At 45.7% G+C, this 17,377-nt stretch overlaps 1 pseudogene; it reads right to left on the bottom strand.

The window, feature by feature from the left end:
* Window positions 1–547: 547 nt before the first annotated feature.
* LOC129630778 (zinc finger protein 154-like) lies at window positions 548–5,445 on the bottom strand (annotated as a pseudogene).
* Window positions 5,446–17,377: the final 11,932 nt, after the last annotated feature.

The raw sequence follows: 17,377 nt of genomic DNA, 5'->3' as shown, positions 1-17,377 counted from the left end.
GGGATAAGCCCATGAGTCATTTAGAGTGCGCTGTCCTTGAAATGTTTTTACTGATTATGTGTTAACTTCGTATGTGCTCTGCTGACCGTATACTTTAAGCTCTTTGTTCCTGCTTCTATAAAAAAGCTTGACTGCAGAAATAAACTTGTCAGTCCTTGCAAGAGACTGTCCAAGTGTCCTTCTTTCAGGTTCGTCACTTCCAAGTCCCAGGGAGAAAATCCCCAACACCCTTGCAACTAATGCACATGATTGTTCACAACTTCCCAAACATGAAACACATGGGAAGCCTAAGGCATTCTAAAAGTCCTAATGGGCATAGAGCCCTTTGAGGGGTGAAAAATTATTAGATAATACTGGTGAACGGCTTCATTGTTGAGCCAAAGTTTGCTGCCAAGTCTCCATATCCCTTACCCATTGTGTGCCTGGAAGTGCATTAGTTAATATAGTTAGAATGTAGAAAAGCAAGTAGTAGTCTTGACAATAGCAACATAAGACCTTTGAGTTAATAAGTTCTTTCTTTGTTGTAACCCACTGCACCTTTGCTCCATAAGAATGTAACTTTATTTAGTACTTTATGAGGGTGACACTGATTGGAAAAATAAAGAAAAAACACTTTAAAGGAAAAACAAGTTTTCTGGTTGACCAACCTTTATCAGAAAAGGGTCATAAAATGTTAACAGGTCTCCGAGCCAGAAGATAATGAAAAAACCTTTGTAAGTGGAAAGGTATGCAGAAAACATCCTGGTTTCGATAAGGGTTAAACAGATGTATTGTTGAGCTGACTCTGCATGACTCTACATCTTTCACTTCTGGAAATGTGTAACTCAAGGTATAAAAGCTCTTTTTGAAAATAAAGCTGCAGACCCTGTTCCACCTAAGCTTGGTCTCTCTGTGTCATTTTTCCTTTCTTTCTCTCTCTCTCTTCTTTTTTCAGGCTGATCCCCTGGAGTGCAGAGGCTCTCTGAGTTCACTTTTCTGCCCGGGCTTCTAAGACCCAATCGAGAAAGTGCTCTGCATTTTCACTCCATCGAGGGGGCGCCTGTGGCCTCTGTGAACAGAGCAAGTCCCATGTCAAGGGCTTTATTGGCTTTCTGTGTAAACCAAGGAATATCAGCCTCTTTCTTTATTCTCTCTCTCGCTGACGCCGTTCATCCTGAGGGTATCCCTGGATCCTGCTGGGGCTGGACCCTGGTGGTCCCTGAAAAAAGTAGTTCTTCTTAGAAAGCTGAGTATAGGTTCTTTGGGCTAAAACTGGGTCAGGTCCATTCCCTGAAAAATCAGAAAGGAATGGTGATCTGGCTAAGGACCTGGGCTATTTATAACTTCCTCAAGCAAATGCGAGAACACAGAGGTCAGTTTTCCTGAGACTATTGGAGTGGTGACTGATCTAGAGAGGTGAAATGGCTTCAGTCAGAAACTGAGTGTGACATAAATCTAACAGCTCTGGGCAGGTTAGAAAGTACAATGCATTTCCTGAAAGTTGCAGATGTAACCAAAACTTATGAGGAATCTTGCATGATATATGCTTGAATTAGAGAGGTTTAAATTCAGGTAAATGGCTCTCACACAGGCTCCTCCAGTGTTGTTATCCTGAATGAGGAAATAAAACATTCCCTGAACATTTAAGACTTTTCTCCAGTGTGAACTCTCTGGTGTCTAAGGAGGCTAGATTTCCAGCTAAAGGATTTCTCACAGTCACTGCATTCATAAGGCCTCTCACCAGTGTGACCTCTCTGGTGTTGAATGAGGCTATCACTTCGGCTAAAGGATTTTACACATTCGTTACGCTCATATGGCTTTCCTCCAGTGTGGACTCTCTGATGTTGAATAAGGCTAGCATTTTGGCTAAAGGATTTTCCACATTCATTACACTCATTTGGCTTTTCTCCAGAATGAATTCTCTGGTGGTGAATAAGGCCAGAGTGTTGTCTAAAAGATTTCCTACATTCACTGCACTCATAAGGTCTTGTGCCAGAATGAATTCTCTGATGTTGAATGAGCTCAGATTTTTGGGTAAAGGATTTTCCACATTCAGTGCACTCAAAAGGTCTTTCTCCAGTGTGAACTCTCTGATGTTCAATGAAGACAAATTTGCGACTAAAGGATTTTTCACAAACACTGCACTCATATGGTCTTTCACCAGTATGAACACTCCAGTGTTAAATGAGGTTAGACAACTTTCTAAAGGACTTTCCACATTCACTGCACACATAAGGCCTTTCTCCACTGTGAATTCTCTGGTGTTGAATGAGATCATATTTGTAGCTAAAAGATTTCCCACATTCACTGCATTCATAAGGCCTTTCCCCAGTGTGAACTCTGGTGCCAGAAAAGGCTAGAGCTGTGTCTAAAAGTCTTGCCACATTTGGTGCATTCATGAGGTCTTTCTTTAGTGTGAACTCTCTGGAGTTCAATGAGCTTGGATTTGTAGCAAAATAATTTCCTACATTCACCACACTTAGAATGAATTCCTCCAGTAAGTTGTCTCTGTTGGTGAATGAGTTTGGATTTGTGACTGAAGACTTTTCTGCATTCACAAGTCCTTTCTCCAGTGTGAATTCTCTGGTGTTTTGTAAGACTAAGTTGTGGGTAAATAATTTTCCACATTCTTTGCATCCAGAAGGCTCTGTACCACTGTGAATTCTCTGGTGTTTAACAAGGCCAGAGATTTGGCTAAAGAATTTCCCACATTCACCACACTCATATGGCCTTTGTCCAGTGTGAATTTGCTGGTGCTGAACAAGTCTGTAGTTGCGGTTGAAGCCTTTAGTACATTTGTTACACTGATAAAGTCCTTCTTTAGAGCAGACACTTTGATCTTGAACAAGATTGTGGTTGTGGCTGTCAACTTTTTCACATTCACCACACTTGTAATGACTTTTTTCACTGTGAAAGGCCTGCCCACTCTTCCGGCCACTCTGCGATTCCTCATTGTTGATTGTGGCCTGGTGCTGGAGAAGGCCCAAGGTGGCTGGGCAGTCCTCCCCGTCTTCCCTGTCGGTGAAAGGCTTCCCTGACACAAAGAGGTGGCAGCTCGTCACAAATCTCCTCTCCACATCTCTTTCCCAGGGCTTCTCTCCACTGTCATCCCTCTGCTGTCAGTGAAAGTCTGAACTGGAACGGAAGTGTCTCAAACATGTACTACCCCAGTCTGGTTTCTGAAAAGAGTATACTGTTCAGTGCTCAGCTTGGTGCAAAGTATCTTTTAAAATGGGGACACACATCTCACAGGGGTGGATCTTCTGGGTGGATGGACCTGCCTTAGAAACCCCGACCTGTGATTCTGATTCTACAGATAAACTTTGCTCAGAAGGGGCCTCTTCATCTTCTGTTCCATGGCAACAACCTGAAAGCAGAGAAACGCTGAGGAAATGCATGTTGACTTTGGTGGGAGAGGAAAGACCCATTACAAAGGTGTGTCAGACACAACTGAGAATGAATCATGGGTTTTTTCTAAAAACAGGGAGCTGGGGGCAAAATGAGGAAGTGGTTGCTTGGCAGCAGTGGGCAGGCCTGTGAAGATCATAGAATAGGGGAGACCTAACCAGACAAAGGACACAAGGATGGGGTGCACCACATGGCACGGAGGCAAGGTCTCCAACTCTTTTCTCTGCCAAAAACCTTCTGCTGTGGGGAAAGCTGGTTGTGTCCTGCCCTGGTAAAATTCAACTGGAACTGAGTGACCAGGACTCAAGGGCTATTTAAGGATATGTGCACACCTCATGATACACATGCAGGTCAATGTGGGAGAACACTGCAGAGGGAGCAGTGCAGAGGAACAGGTGATCCATGGAAGCTACAAAGGTGAAAGTGGTCAGGAACCGGAAGTCACAGATGAAATAAGACAGCAAAGTGTCAGGTATGGGGAAAAGGCAGAAATGAGGTATGGCCAAAGGCACTACTGGACACAGGGCAGGTTCCTGATTTGATGTGAAAACAAAGCCTCCTCCAGCTGCCACGCCCCAGGCCCAGGAGGCTCTCTGCTGAGACCATCTCACCATGTCTAGTCTGAAAGAACTAGGATTCTCTCTGTACCCTCCACTGTGTAACTACTCAGAACCTTAATACTTCAAGTCTTATAAAAGATTGTAGCATAAGTGAGTGGCTAGCACTGGCTTTGAGCAACTAGGCATTGACAGTATTCAGTAAAGAAAACATTACAAATAACAACTGAAGAGAGTTTTCCAAGAACAGCCCATGGTTCATGTAAGTAATGACCATGACCCGGCACAAGCAGTCACAAAGAACTCTTAGCTAGGAGAAGGGGGAAGAACTGGAGGCCAGGTGTCGGGAGCTGCATAAGGCATTACTGACAAAATGGAGGCATGGCCCCAACCCCCTCTCGTCATCCTGCAGGTCTTGTGATTCTGACTTGTTTTTTCCTTTCTTCGGTTGAGTTGGCTGGAAAGAATGTTAAGGTGCTTATTGTTCTTGAGAGAAGCATGAGAAAGCACAAAGCCTTCTGCAGTTGTGCCCAGAAAATAATCCATAAAGTAAGCATTGACATTTGTTCAAGGATCTTTACAAAGAATGTTCCAGGATGAGCATGTAGGCCTCAGCTTGAGGCCATGGGAAGGATTGTTATCTGAGACCTGTTTGTGGGGGGAATGTTTATGACAAAGGAAGTTTGCTGAGCTTAGGGTTTAGGAATAATTAAGAATAGCTAGAAGCTTTTTTAGGAGATAGTGAGCTTAGGATACTAGGGGCAAGCAGGATTTAGAAAGATAAGAAATAAACTGAGAGATGTGGTATGCAGCCCAGATATAAGCATGAGTTACAATGTAATTCTGGTTGAAGGGCAACAATGATTTATGAAGATAATAAATCTGGGTCAGGGGGAGCTGAAAATGTCAAACCTCTGACCTAATGCTTTTGTCAAAGTATAAAAGAAAACCTGATGCTTGAAATAAACATGCAGTCCCACACCTTGAGTCAGAGGCTGCATCAATTCTCTGCCGACACCACTCATCTCTTCAGGCTGATTCCCTGGCTGCTGGAGCTGGACTCCGGCCGAGGATCTGGATGTAGTCACTCCACAGGGAGACAGCAAGCAGGATGGGATTCATTAGGTGGCCTGCTAGACTCCTGACTCCCAGACCCCTCTCTGCACTTCTGGAGGCAACAGGTGTTAAGGCTGCTTGGGGAGTCCATTGCTCAGAGCACTACACACAGCTCAGTGCTGGCATCCACAGCACATCCGACAAGAAAGCAGAGGAAGTCAGCAGAGCCTGTGGTCCAGCCGTGGGAAAGACAATGTTAATTCAGGGGAAAAGGGGAAAACAGGACATCATCTCAGAACACGAGGAAGGGTGTGAAGGTCTTACCCAGGGATGCTACAAGTGCAAAGTTTTCCAGCATCACACTGTAGTACAGGAGTATCTGAGCCTCATCCAGGAGCCCCCACTCCTCCTGGGAGAAGTCAATGGCCACATCCTCAAATCTCATACCCTGTCATAATGGAGATAGTTCATTCCACCATCAGCTTCTCTCCTAGGATTCCAAGTTCACTGTGCCACGTTCCCCCTGCCCTGTCCCCTCCCTGCCCCCCTCCCCAATTTATCCTCTGCTCACTTTACTTCCCAAGAATTCAGAGGAGATATCCTTGATGCCATTAGAGTCACTCTCCTTATAGTCCCACTGATACTGTATTTTCCCACATCAACAGGCAGATGAGCAGAGAGGTGACATCTGACCTCTGGGTCTGGGATGTAGGGCACATGATCTTGTCAATAAGGTAGGTGTAACGAACATATGTTAGGGAGATAGGCTAGCCACAGGGAGGGTGTAATGATCTGACACTGGTCCTTCCTTCACCCTTATATCCCCACAACAGGGTCCTGGGGCCATTAGTTCACACTACCTCTTCATATGCACATCATTCTTTGTTTTGTTTTGTTTTAATCAGTGTAGGAAATTTTATTATTCAAGATTCCAGGCTCCTGGCCCACCTTGCAAGCAGGATATTTTTTTCCTTTCTTTAAAAAAAAAAATGTTTTAGTTAATTTATTTATTTTAATTGGAGGCTAATTACTTTGCAATATTGTAGTGTTTTTTGCCATACATTGACATGAATCAGTCATGAGTATACATGTGTTCCCCATCCTGAACCCCCTTCCCACCTCCCTCCCCAGCACATCATTCTTTGAACCACACTTTGCTCCCACAGCTGTATGCTGCAACTTCAAAGGTCACACAGCCTTGCCATGATGGGGATAGCTCATTTCATGACCAGCTTTCTCCCTCGGATTCTAATTTCACTACCTTCCCAGTCCATCACCTGCTTAGCCTGTCCCTTTCCCATGATGGTGAAGATTTCCAAGCTGAGGTGGCACTGATACCCACTGTCTCATCATGGTCCTACTGATCACTGTGTCAACCCTCAACAACAGGCAGATGAGCAGATAGATGCCACCTAAGCTCTGGATTTGGCACATGAAGCCTCACTCTTTTCAGGCAATTCCCCATGTGTTTCCCAGATTTTCTCCCAGACACCACCAAAAATGGGCTCTCACCCTTCACTCTTAGGCCAATACCAAGGCCCTGAAGCCACGAGATCAAGTTCGCTCTCCATGTGTACAGCACTCTCCCCACCACAACTCTCTCACAACTGCACTCCCATAGCCGCAGGCCCCTCCTGCTTTATGCCATAATCATCTCCTTGGCATCTCCTTTCGTAACTCAGCATATGTGATCTATACAATGTTTGCCAAGCTCAAACATGATCAAGTTCTACCTGAGACAGTAAAGGTCCCCACTGACAAAGGCAGCCTAGAGTCCTACCATGAAAGCCTCCTTCCTTGACTGCCCCTTGCTTCAACCTCATCTACTGAGAACCACATCAGCTCTCAGATACCCATGGCCGCCTCCACTTGTGCTGAATTTGAAGAACCCTCACCAGTCACAGCTTTCCTCTCACCACCTAACCCTCATTCAAGGCCCAGCACCTGCCCTTTGCACCATCTGTGAGTTTTCCAGATGACTATTTGTGTCTCAGATCTGATCTGGTAGCCAGACTAGAACACTCCAAGCCCACCAAGGGTTACCACAAAATCCTGGTGAGTTGGTACAGCACCAGCTTCTTTGAAATACTCCTGATGATGCATCTGCATCCAACTCACACCCACCGATCCCTCAGAGACCTTGGTTGCATGCCAAACCATTTGCCCTCACAACCCTCTGTGACCACCTCCCTCACCTGTGCAGTGACACGCACCTCCCATAACCAGGGGTTCAAGCAAGAAATCCAGTCCTCAGACCTTCCCTCTTCTTCCTGGGCTATTATTACCATTATCATCCTGACCAGGATTTCCTATAATCTACAACTCCTCCCTTGTCTACACACTCTCTACTACCTTTTGGATAAGCCTGCATCCCAAACTCCTCCTCAGAGTTCCATATGCGCACAAACTGTCCTCTGAAACATCTCATGCCCTTAAGGGCCAAGAATAAAACTTCTGATATCTCCAATGAAAATTACCATGTTTATGGACTTCCCCATCTCAGTTGGTGGAGGCTTCAGATGAAAAAACCAAACTTTCACTTGACCCATGACTCCTACCTCTCCTTTCAACTTCAAAATAAGAAAATCCAAGTTGCCATACCTAAAACCCCAATCCAGAATTCAGCCACTTCTCCCACGGCCACCACCCTAGGCCAGCAACCAGTAGCCTCACCCAGACTATAGCAGTATTCTTCTTGCCCTTCTGATCACCACCCTGAGGCCAGTACTGTTCTCAATGCTGCAGCAACACAGAGCGTGTTGTGACCTGGGGCAGATCACCTGTCTCCACTGCTCCAAATCTCTCAATGTTCCCAACACCTTCAGAAAGTATCAGTCGCTCAGTCGTGTCCCACTCTTTGCAACCCCATGGACTATAGCCCATCAGGCTCCTCTGTCCATGGAATTCTCCCGGCAAGAATACTGGAGTGGGTTGCCATTCCCTACTCAAAGGGATCTTCTCGACCCAGGGATCTTCCCGACCCAGGGTTCCAATCCCCGGTCTTCTGCATTGCAGGCCAGATTTATTTACTGTCTGAGCCACCACCTCCAGAGGAGACATCCAATTCTCACAAGGCAGTTCCAGAACTACCTCCTGCTCCGCTGCTCCAAGTCCCACGAGAAAGAAAAGATACCTGCAGGTCCCTGAACCATCTCTACGCCTCTTCCAGGACTTTGTACTTTCTGGTACTTATGCCTAAGCTGGTACTTTCCTTATCTCATTCGACTGGTCGCCAACAATGGAAACCACTCTATATAACTCTAGGCCTGGAATGTGTTCATGGTCCCCAAGCCCAAGGCCCGGAAGAGCGGCAGATCAATACCAGGATGCTAACAGCGTCCAGAGACCATAAGAGTGGGGTAAGGACTAAGGAGAGCCTGAAATAAACTGCAGGAAGAACTATCACTAAGTGATTCCACGGTACAGAAATCTGTGGGAAAAGGGAGGTCATTTGAGAATTTGAGACAACCATGGCCAGCATCCTTAGCTCAGGACGTTTAGAACCCTTGGCGAGCCCAGGACACAGATGAGCTTGAAGTGTCTGAGCCCTCACACTGTCTGTCAGACACAAGGCTCCAGCCACGACGGCCCCACCATCCTGGACCCTGGAGTCTGGGCTGCAGGCACTTGGGGATTTAGTGTCTGGTGTGGCAAGGGTGGTGGGAGGATGAACGTTTCGTTTACCTGTGGTGGGTCCCTTAGCATCACCACCACTGCCATTGGACTTTGTATGGAGCAGAGTCTATAAGGCGCAGAGATCTGGATCTCTGCCTGTTTTGGGTCGCCCCGAGGTATGCCGCCTGGTGGCTCAGCTGGCAAAGAATCCGGCCTGCAACGTGGGAACTTAAGAGACAGAATCCAACACCGCAAAAAAGAGTTAACAAAATCTTTCCACTCCTTAAGCCTGTTCCAACTGGCCCTCCCTTGGTTGCTCCCTTTCTTGAGACCATTCACTTCAGTTCAGTCGCTCAGTCGTGTCCGACTCTTTGCGACCCCATGAATTGCAGCACGCCAGGCCTCCCTGTGCATCACCAACTCCCGGAGTTCACTCAGACTCACGTCCATTGAGTCAGTGATGCCATCCAGCCATCTCATCCTCTGTCATCCCTTTCTTCTCCTGCCCCCAATCCCTCCCAGCATCAGAGTCTTTTCCAATAAGTCAATTCTTCGCATGAGGTGACCAAGGTACTGGAGTTTCAGCTTTAGTATCATTCCTTCCAAAGAAATCCCAGGGCTGATCTCCTTCAGAATGGACTGGTTGGATCTCCTTGCAGTCCAAGGGACTCTCAAGAGTCTTCTCCAACACCACAGTTCAAAAGCATCAAGTCTTCGGCGCTCAGCTTTCTTCACAGTCCAACTCTCACATCCATACATGACCACTGGAAAAACCATATCCTTGACTAGACGGACCTTTGTTGGCAAGGTAATATCTCTGCTTTTCGATATGCTATCTAGGTTGGTCATAACTTTTCTTCCAAGGAGTAAGCGTCTTTTAATTTCATGGCTGCAGTCACCATCTGCAGTGATTTTGGAGCCCCCAAAAATTAAGTCTGACACTGTTCCCACTGTTTCCCCATATATTTCCCATGAAGTGATGGGACCAGATGCCATGATCTTCGTTTTCTGAATGTTGAGTTTTAAGCCAACTTTTTCACTCTCCTCTTTCACTTTCATCAAGAGGCTTTTTAGTTCCTCTTCACTTTCTGCCATAAGGGTGGTGTCATCTGCATATCTGAGGTTATTGATATTTCTCCCGGCAATCTTGATTCCAGCTTGTGCTTCTTCCAGCCCAGCGTTTCTCATGATGTACTCTGCATATAAGTTAAATAAGCAGGGTGACAATATGCAGCCTTGACGTACTCCTTTCCCTATTTGGAACCAGTCTGTTGTTCCATGTTCAGTTCTAACTGTTGCTTCCTGACCTGCAAACAAATTTCTCAAGAGGCAGGTCAGGTGGTCTGGTATTCCCATCTCTTTCAGAATTTTCCACAGTTTATTGTGATCCACACAGTCAAAGGCTTTGGCATAGTCAATGAAGCAGAAATAGATGTTTTTCTGGAACTCTCTTGCTTTTTTGATGATCCAGCAGATGCTGGCAATTTGGTCTCTGGTTCCTCTGCCTTTTCTAAAACCAGCTTGAACATCTGGAAGTTCACGGTTCATGTATTGCTGAAGCCTGGCTTGGAGAAGTTTGAGCATTACTTTACTAGCGTGTGAGATGACTGCAATTGTTCGGTAGTTTGAGCATTCTTTGGTATTGCCTTTCTTTGGGATTGGAATGAAAATTAACCTTTTCCAGTCCTGTGGCCACTGCTGAGTTTTCCAAATTTGCTGGCATATTGAGTGCAGCACCTTCACAGCATCATCTTTCAGGATTTGAAATAGCTCAACTGGAATTCCATCACCTCCACTAGCTTTGTTCGTAGTGATGCTTTCTAAGGCTCACTTGACTTCACATTCCAGGATGTCTGGCTCTAGGTCAGTGATCACACTATCGTGATTATCTGGGTCATGAAGATCTTTTTTTGTACAGTTCTCTGTGTATTCTTGGCACCTTTTCTTAATACCTTCTGCTTCTGTTAGGTCCATACCATTTCTGTCCTTTATCGAGCCCATCTTTGCATGAAATGTTCCCTTGGTATCTCTAATTTTCTTGAAGAGATCTCTAGTCTTTCCCATTCTGTTGTTTTCCTCTATTTCTTTGCATTGATCGCTGAGGAAGGCTTTCTTATCTCTTGTTGGGACCATTAGTACTTATTATCTTACTCCTCTTATTTGGACCCTGTTTCTTCAATCTCTTTCAAAGGTTTCTCCAAGATCGGATTTGGGCCATCTCTCGAGACCAGGTCAAGACCATTCTTGAGAGCTTCACCTCGACACCAGAAAAAGGGGACCCTGGGCCCTAGTACAATCCTCTGTTTCAGACCCAGAGCTGTGGCCCCGACCCATCACGAAGTAGCCAAAGAGATATGGTGCCCTTTTCCCCCATCCTTTTATGACTTCAGGGTCTGGAGTGAAGGAGTCCTCGGGCCTAGAAAAGAACATAACGATCTCAAGGGCCCTTGCTGAACTACCTGACTTCGGGGATGACAAAACTGAACTTTAAGTCCCACCCAGATACTCCGGGCAGATTGCATTAGCCTGGGAGCCTCCACCCCCTGGACTCCCCCACCCCCCGCCTCTGTTCATCCACAAACTGCCATCTCAGCTAAAGATTACCCAGAATGCCCCACCTGACTAAATCTTCCCGTATAGCTTCTGCAAAACCTCCCCTTAAATATGAAGCCTCCCTGATCCCTCACGTGCTCAGCCTGGTCGTTAGACTGACAGTCGCCCCTCCTTGCCTGAATAAAGGTAACCTGTTTCCGTTGAGGTCGTCTTCCTTTCTTCATTGCCTCGTCTTGAATTATACCTTACAGCCTGGGCTGCGGTCACTGGGGGGTTTAGTCTGGTGTGGCGAGGGCGGTGACTCCTCGGAGGACGAACGTTTCGTTTACCCTGTGGTGGGTCCCTCAGCATCGCCGCCCCGCTGGAGCGCAGCGGAGTCTGTAAGGCGGGGAGATCTGGATCTCTGCCTGTTCTGGGTCGCCCTGACGTACGCCACCTGGTGGCTCAGCCGGTAAAGAATCCAGCCTGCAATGTGGGAGACCTGGGTTCCATCCTTGGGTTGGGAAGATCCCCTGGAGAAGGGAACGGCTATCCACTCCAGTATTCTGGCCTGGAGAATTCCATGGACTATAGAGTCCATGGGGTCGCAAAGAGTCGGATACGACTGAACGACTTTCACTTTCACGAGGTGTGCCGCCGCCAAGTCTTGGACCGGCCTCTGTGGAAGCCTCCGGCTCCTTTTTTAGGATCCCTGGCTCTGAAACTCTAAGCTGGCAATCTGACCTGCGTGAGTGCGTGCTGAGTCGCTTCAGTCGTGTCCGACTCTCTGCGACCCTATGGGCCATGGCCTGCCATGCTCCTCTGTCCATGGGATTCCCCAGGAAAGAATAATGAAGTGGATTATCATTTCCTTCTCCAAATCTGACCTCAGACCATCCAAAACGACCGCCACAAGGAGGACGCCGGAAGTCCCGCCCCCACGCCAAGCACACGCAGGGAAATACTTCAGTCCTGGGCTTTAATTGGCTCAACTCCACCACCTTTCGGCACATTGCCCTCTGGTTACTGTAGTTTCCACATCTGTGCAAGCTAGAGTTAGGGAAACCTGCCTGGCAGCCACCTAAGCGAGGTAAAGTTCTCCGCAGCACGGAGAAATATGGCCATTAGTTTGTAATAACTTTATTTTTTATTTATTTATTTTTAAATTTTATTTTATTTTTAAACTTTACATAATTGTATTAGTTTTGCCAAATATCAGAATGAATCTGCCACAGGTATACATGTGTTCCCCATCCTGAACCCTCCTCTCTCCTCCCTCCCCATAGCATCCCTCTGGGTCGTCCCAGTGCACTAGCCCCAAGCATCCAGTATCGTGCATCGAACCTGGACTGGCAACTCGTTTCATACATGATATTTTACATGTTTCAATGCCATTCTCCCAAATCTTCCCACCCTCTCCCTCTCCCACAGAGTCCATAAGACTGTTCTATACATCAGTGTCTCTTTTGCTGTCTCGTACACAGGGTTATTGTTACCATCTTTCTAAATTCCATATATATGCGTTAGTATACTGTATTGGTGTTTTTCTTTCTGGCTTACTTCACTCTGTATAATAGGCTCCAACTCCTACAGCTCAACTCCAGAAAAATAAATGACCCAATCAAAAAATAGGCCAAAGAACTAAATAGACATTTCTCCAAAGAAGACATACAGATGGCTAACAAACACATGAAAAGATGCTCAACATCACTCATTATCAGAGAAATGCAAATCAAAACCACTATGAGGTACCATTTCACACCAGTCAGAATGGCTGCGATCCAAAAGTCTACAAATAATAAATGCTGGAGAGGGTGTGGAGAAAAGGGAACCCTCTTACACTGTTGGTGGGAATGCAAACTAGTACAGCCACTATGGAGAACAGTGTGGAGATTCCTTAAAAAACTGTAATAACTTTAAATGTAGTTCACCCTATAAAAACATTGTCATGAGACTTCCCTGGTGGTCCAGTGGTTAAGACTCCATGCTTTCGCTACAGGGGTCATAGGTTTTGTAGAAGCTGTGTGTCTGCAGAAACTCCCAGACTTCCCCAGCGCCCAGTTGTTAAGAATCCGCCCGCAAATGCCGGGACGCGGATTCGATCCATGGTTCTGGAAGATCCCACATGCAGCGGAGCAACTAAGCTTGGGTACCACAACTTCTGAGCCCGCACTGTAGAACCCACTCACGTAACTAGAGAAAACAGTCGCAGCAAGGAAAACCTAACACAGACAAAAATAATAAATAAAATAAATACACACAGAAACTCCCCAAATGTGCTAATCTGGACTCACAGCAGAGTCTCCACCTCAGCCGAATGCACAGGAGGTGATCAGCGGGAGCCCACCTTTGTATTGCTGAACTCTACCTATAACCACTGGGATTGGAGCTGGTGGAGGCCCTGTACTCTTTCTGTTTATAATTTCCATACCTGTATGGTGCCAAGTGGAGAAGGCAATGGCAACCCACTCCAGTACTCTTGCCTGGAAAATCCCATCGATGGAGGAGCCTGGTAGGCTGCAGTCCATGGGGTCGCTAAGAGTTGGGCACGACTGAGCGACTTCACTTTCACTTTTCACTTTCATGCATTGGAGAAGGAAATGGCAACCCACTCCAGTATTCTTGCCTGGAGAATCCCAGGGACAGAGGAGCCTAGTGGGCTGCCATCTATGGGGTCGCACAGAGTCGGACACGACTGAAGTGACATAGCAGCATGGTGCCAAGTGGAGTCAGACAGGCAACTGGTTTGTCAAGGAGACGTGTCGACTGCGCATTTAACCTGCAAAACCTAACCGTGTTGCCTAAGTAGAGGAGGGAGAGAAAAATCTTTTTTGGAAAAAAAAAAATTTATTTATCTTACTTGCTGACTCCAATAAACTGTACTCAAAGGACAGGTATTAAAATCAGCCTAGTCACAATACTAAGCATTTCGGAAGACGTGGACATCCAAGATCTTTTATAATGCTAATGATGCGGTAATGGATAAAAATCAATTTGAAAATGTTTGCCTCCAGGAATCGGAGAAATACTTGTGTTTTTCCTTTACTCTTACGCTGCTACCATACTCAACACTCTTTTTTTCTTATTGAAGTATAGTTGATTTACCATATTATATTAGTTTCAGGTGTGACTCAATACAATGGTGATGCAATATTTTTATAGATTATATTTCATTTAAAGTTATCACAAAACAGTGGCTATATTTTCCTATGCTGTACAATATATCCTGGTTGCTTATTTATTTTTCACATAGTAGTTTGTCTCTATGCATCCTTTCCCCTATCTTTTTCCTCCCTCTTCCCCTCTTCCCACTATAAGCACAGTTTTCTCTCTGTAAGTCTGTTTCTTTTTTGTCATATACATTCTCTTAATTCAGTTTTAGATTCCACACATGACTGATAGCAGAGTATCTTTCACTGATTTATTTCACTAAGCATAACACTCTCTAGGCCCATCCATATTGTTGTAAATGGCAGAAATTCATTCTTTTTATGGCTGAATATTTCATATATATATATGGGCTTCCCAAAGGGCTCCGCAGGTAAAGAATGAGCCTGCAGTTCAGGAGACACAGGAGACATGGGTTTGATCCTTGGGTCAGGAAGATCCCCTGGAGTAGGAAATGGCAACCCACTCCAGTATTGTTGCCTGGGAAATCCCATGGACAGAGGAGCCTGGTGGGCTACAGTCCATGGAGTTGCAGAGAGTCCAAAACGAATACACACACACACACACACACACACACACACACATACATACCACAGGCTTCCTTGGTGCCTCAGCAGTAAAGAATCCACCTGCAATGCAGAAGATGTGGGTTCAATCCCTGGGTCAGAATGATCCTCTGGAGAAGGAAATGCCAACCCACTCCAGTATTTTTGCCTGGAAAATCCCATGGACAGTGAAGCCTGCTGGGCTATGGTCCATGGGGTTGCAAAACATCTGATAAGACTGAGTGACCAAACAACAACAAATATATCCCATGTCTTCTTTATCCATTCATGTGTTGGCAGCACTTAGGAGGCTTCCATGTCTTGATTATCGTAAACAGTGTTGAAAACTGGTGTGCCTGTATCTTTTTTTTTTTTTCATTTACTCCTATGTTTGGCTGTGCTGGGTCTTTGTTGCTTCTTGCAGGCTTTCTCTCATTGCAGAGAATGGGGTCTACCCTCTAGTTGAGGTGCCCAGGCTTCTCACTGTGGTGGCTTCTCTTGCTGCAGAGCACAGACTCTAGAGTGCTGGCTCCGTACTTGTGGTGCATCGAGTTAATTGCCCTGTGGCTTGTGGGATCTTCCCACATCAGGAGTTGAACCAGTGTCCTTTGCATTGCAAGGCAGATTCTTAACCACTAAACCACCAGGGAAATCACATGTGTTTTTTTCAAGTAACCACACTCAACACTTCTGATACCACAAGTGTGATTTTTTTTCTCACACCAACCAGTTCTCTGTGACACCACCTGGGTGGCTTTCTGACACTAACTGTACCTAGTGCAAACCCCTCAGGTCAAGATCAGTCCCACAGGACTGGCTCGCACTTCAGAGGCCAGTTGCAAAGAGTGGTTCCCCCATTACCCACAAATTCTGTCCGATTTGGTTGCAAATCAGTTTCCTCTGATCACTTTCCTTGAATTTGATTATTTGCTAGAACAGTTCCCAGAAGTCAGGGAAATGCTTACTTAACCAGTTTACTAAATTGTAAGTGAAAGTGAAAGTGAAGTCGCCCAGTCGTGTCTGACTCTTCGCGACCCCGTGGACTGTAGCCCACCAGGTTCCTGTGTCCATGGGATTTCCCAGGCAAGAATACTGGAGTGGGTTGCCATTTCCTTCTCCAGGGAATTTTCCCGACCCAGGGATCGAACCCGGGTCTCCGGCATTGCGGAAGGGAAATGCCAAACGATACAGATGAACTTACAGATGAAGAGGTACAGAGAGATTGGGAAGGGTCTTTGAGCTCAGGAGCTTCTATCCCTGTAGAGTTGGGACCTGCCACCCTCCTGGCAAGAACACATGGATGTGTTCTTTAGCTGGGAAGAACTCCAAGTCCTGAACTTCAAAAGGCATGATTCATGATTAATTCCAGTCCCTCTCCACTTCCAGAAGGATGGCGGAGTGGAGCTAAATGTTTCAAGTTTCTAATCATGGTTTGCTCTTTCCAGTGATGAGCCCCCATCCTGAAGCCATCCAGGAACCCACCAAGCATCACCTCACTAAGAGATGAAAAGACACTTCTTTCATCCTAGAAATTTCAAAGCATTAATTGCTTCTGTATCGGGAGCCAGAGTCTAAAACCAAAGAGTAGAACAGAAGATGATCATTGTGTTTTTATCTCTTAGGAAAATACGAGAGGTTTCAGAGCTCTGTTCTGGGGAACTGAGCAGACTCCAATACATGTATTTTTGCTATGTTTCATAGCCCACCTCCCAGAGGTCTTTCCAAAGAAAAGCCTTCTTTAATATCAAGATTTTCAAGAATATTCACAGTAGCAAAACACCTGGAAGCAGCCCAAGCAAGAAGATGGATAGGACTTCCCTGGTGGTCCAGTGGATGAGAACCTGCCTGCCAATGCAGGGAACACAGGTTCTATCTCTGGTCCAAGAAGAGTTCACATGCCAAGGGAAAACTAAACCTGTATGCCACAACTACTGAGACTGTGCTCCGCAACAAGAGAGGCCAACACAATGAGAAGCCTTTGCACCACAAGGAAAATGCTCCCGCTTAATGAACTAGAGAAAGCCCATGTGCAGAAACGAAAACCCAGCACAACCAAAAAATAGATAATTTAAGAAAATAGTTATTCTTAAAAAAAAAAAAAGTTATTTTAAAACTTGCCTTCAGAGATGGCAATGCTTTTTTTTTTTTTTTTTTTTAAAGGAGGGCTTCTCTACATTTATCTGGAGCATCTCCACATTATCTGCACTCAAGTAGTTCTCCCTTCTGTGGAAGCATCAAGGGAATCAGAAAGGTGTCAGATTTACCCAGCAGAATGCCCCATTCCAAAATTCAGGCATTTCTACATGGCACCTTCCAGTTTCTCAGTGAAACTGAACCCTAATTTCCTACTGGATACCAGTTCACAAATGTATTCCAAGTAACTGGCATATATGTCTTTGCCTTGGCTGTACACAGAATCCACTTTTTCCAAAGTGAACTTTCAAACTGATTCTGCAAGTAAGCGCCCTCACACCCATAAGCTCCATCTACTGGAAGAAATGAATGGAACACGTTGGA

Source organism: Bubalus kerabau, chromosome 17, assembly GCF_029407905.1.
Source record: "Bubalus kerabau isolate K-KA32 ecotype Philippines breed swamp buffalo chromosome 17, PCC_UOA_SB_1v2, whole genome shotgun sequence".
Taxonomy (NCBI): Eukaryota; Metazoa; Chordata; class Mammalia; order Artiodactyla; family Bovidae; genus Bubalus; species Bubalus kerabau.
The sequence above is the reverse complement of the archived record's forward strand: the minus strand, read 5'-3'. Positions and strand labels throughout refer to the sequence as shown.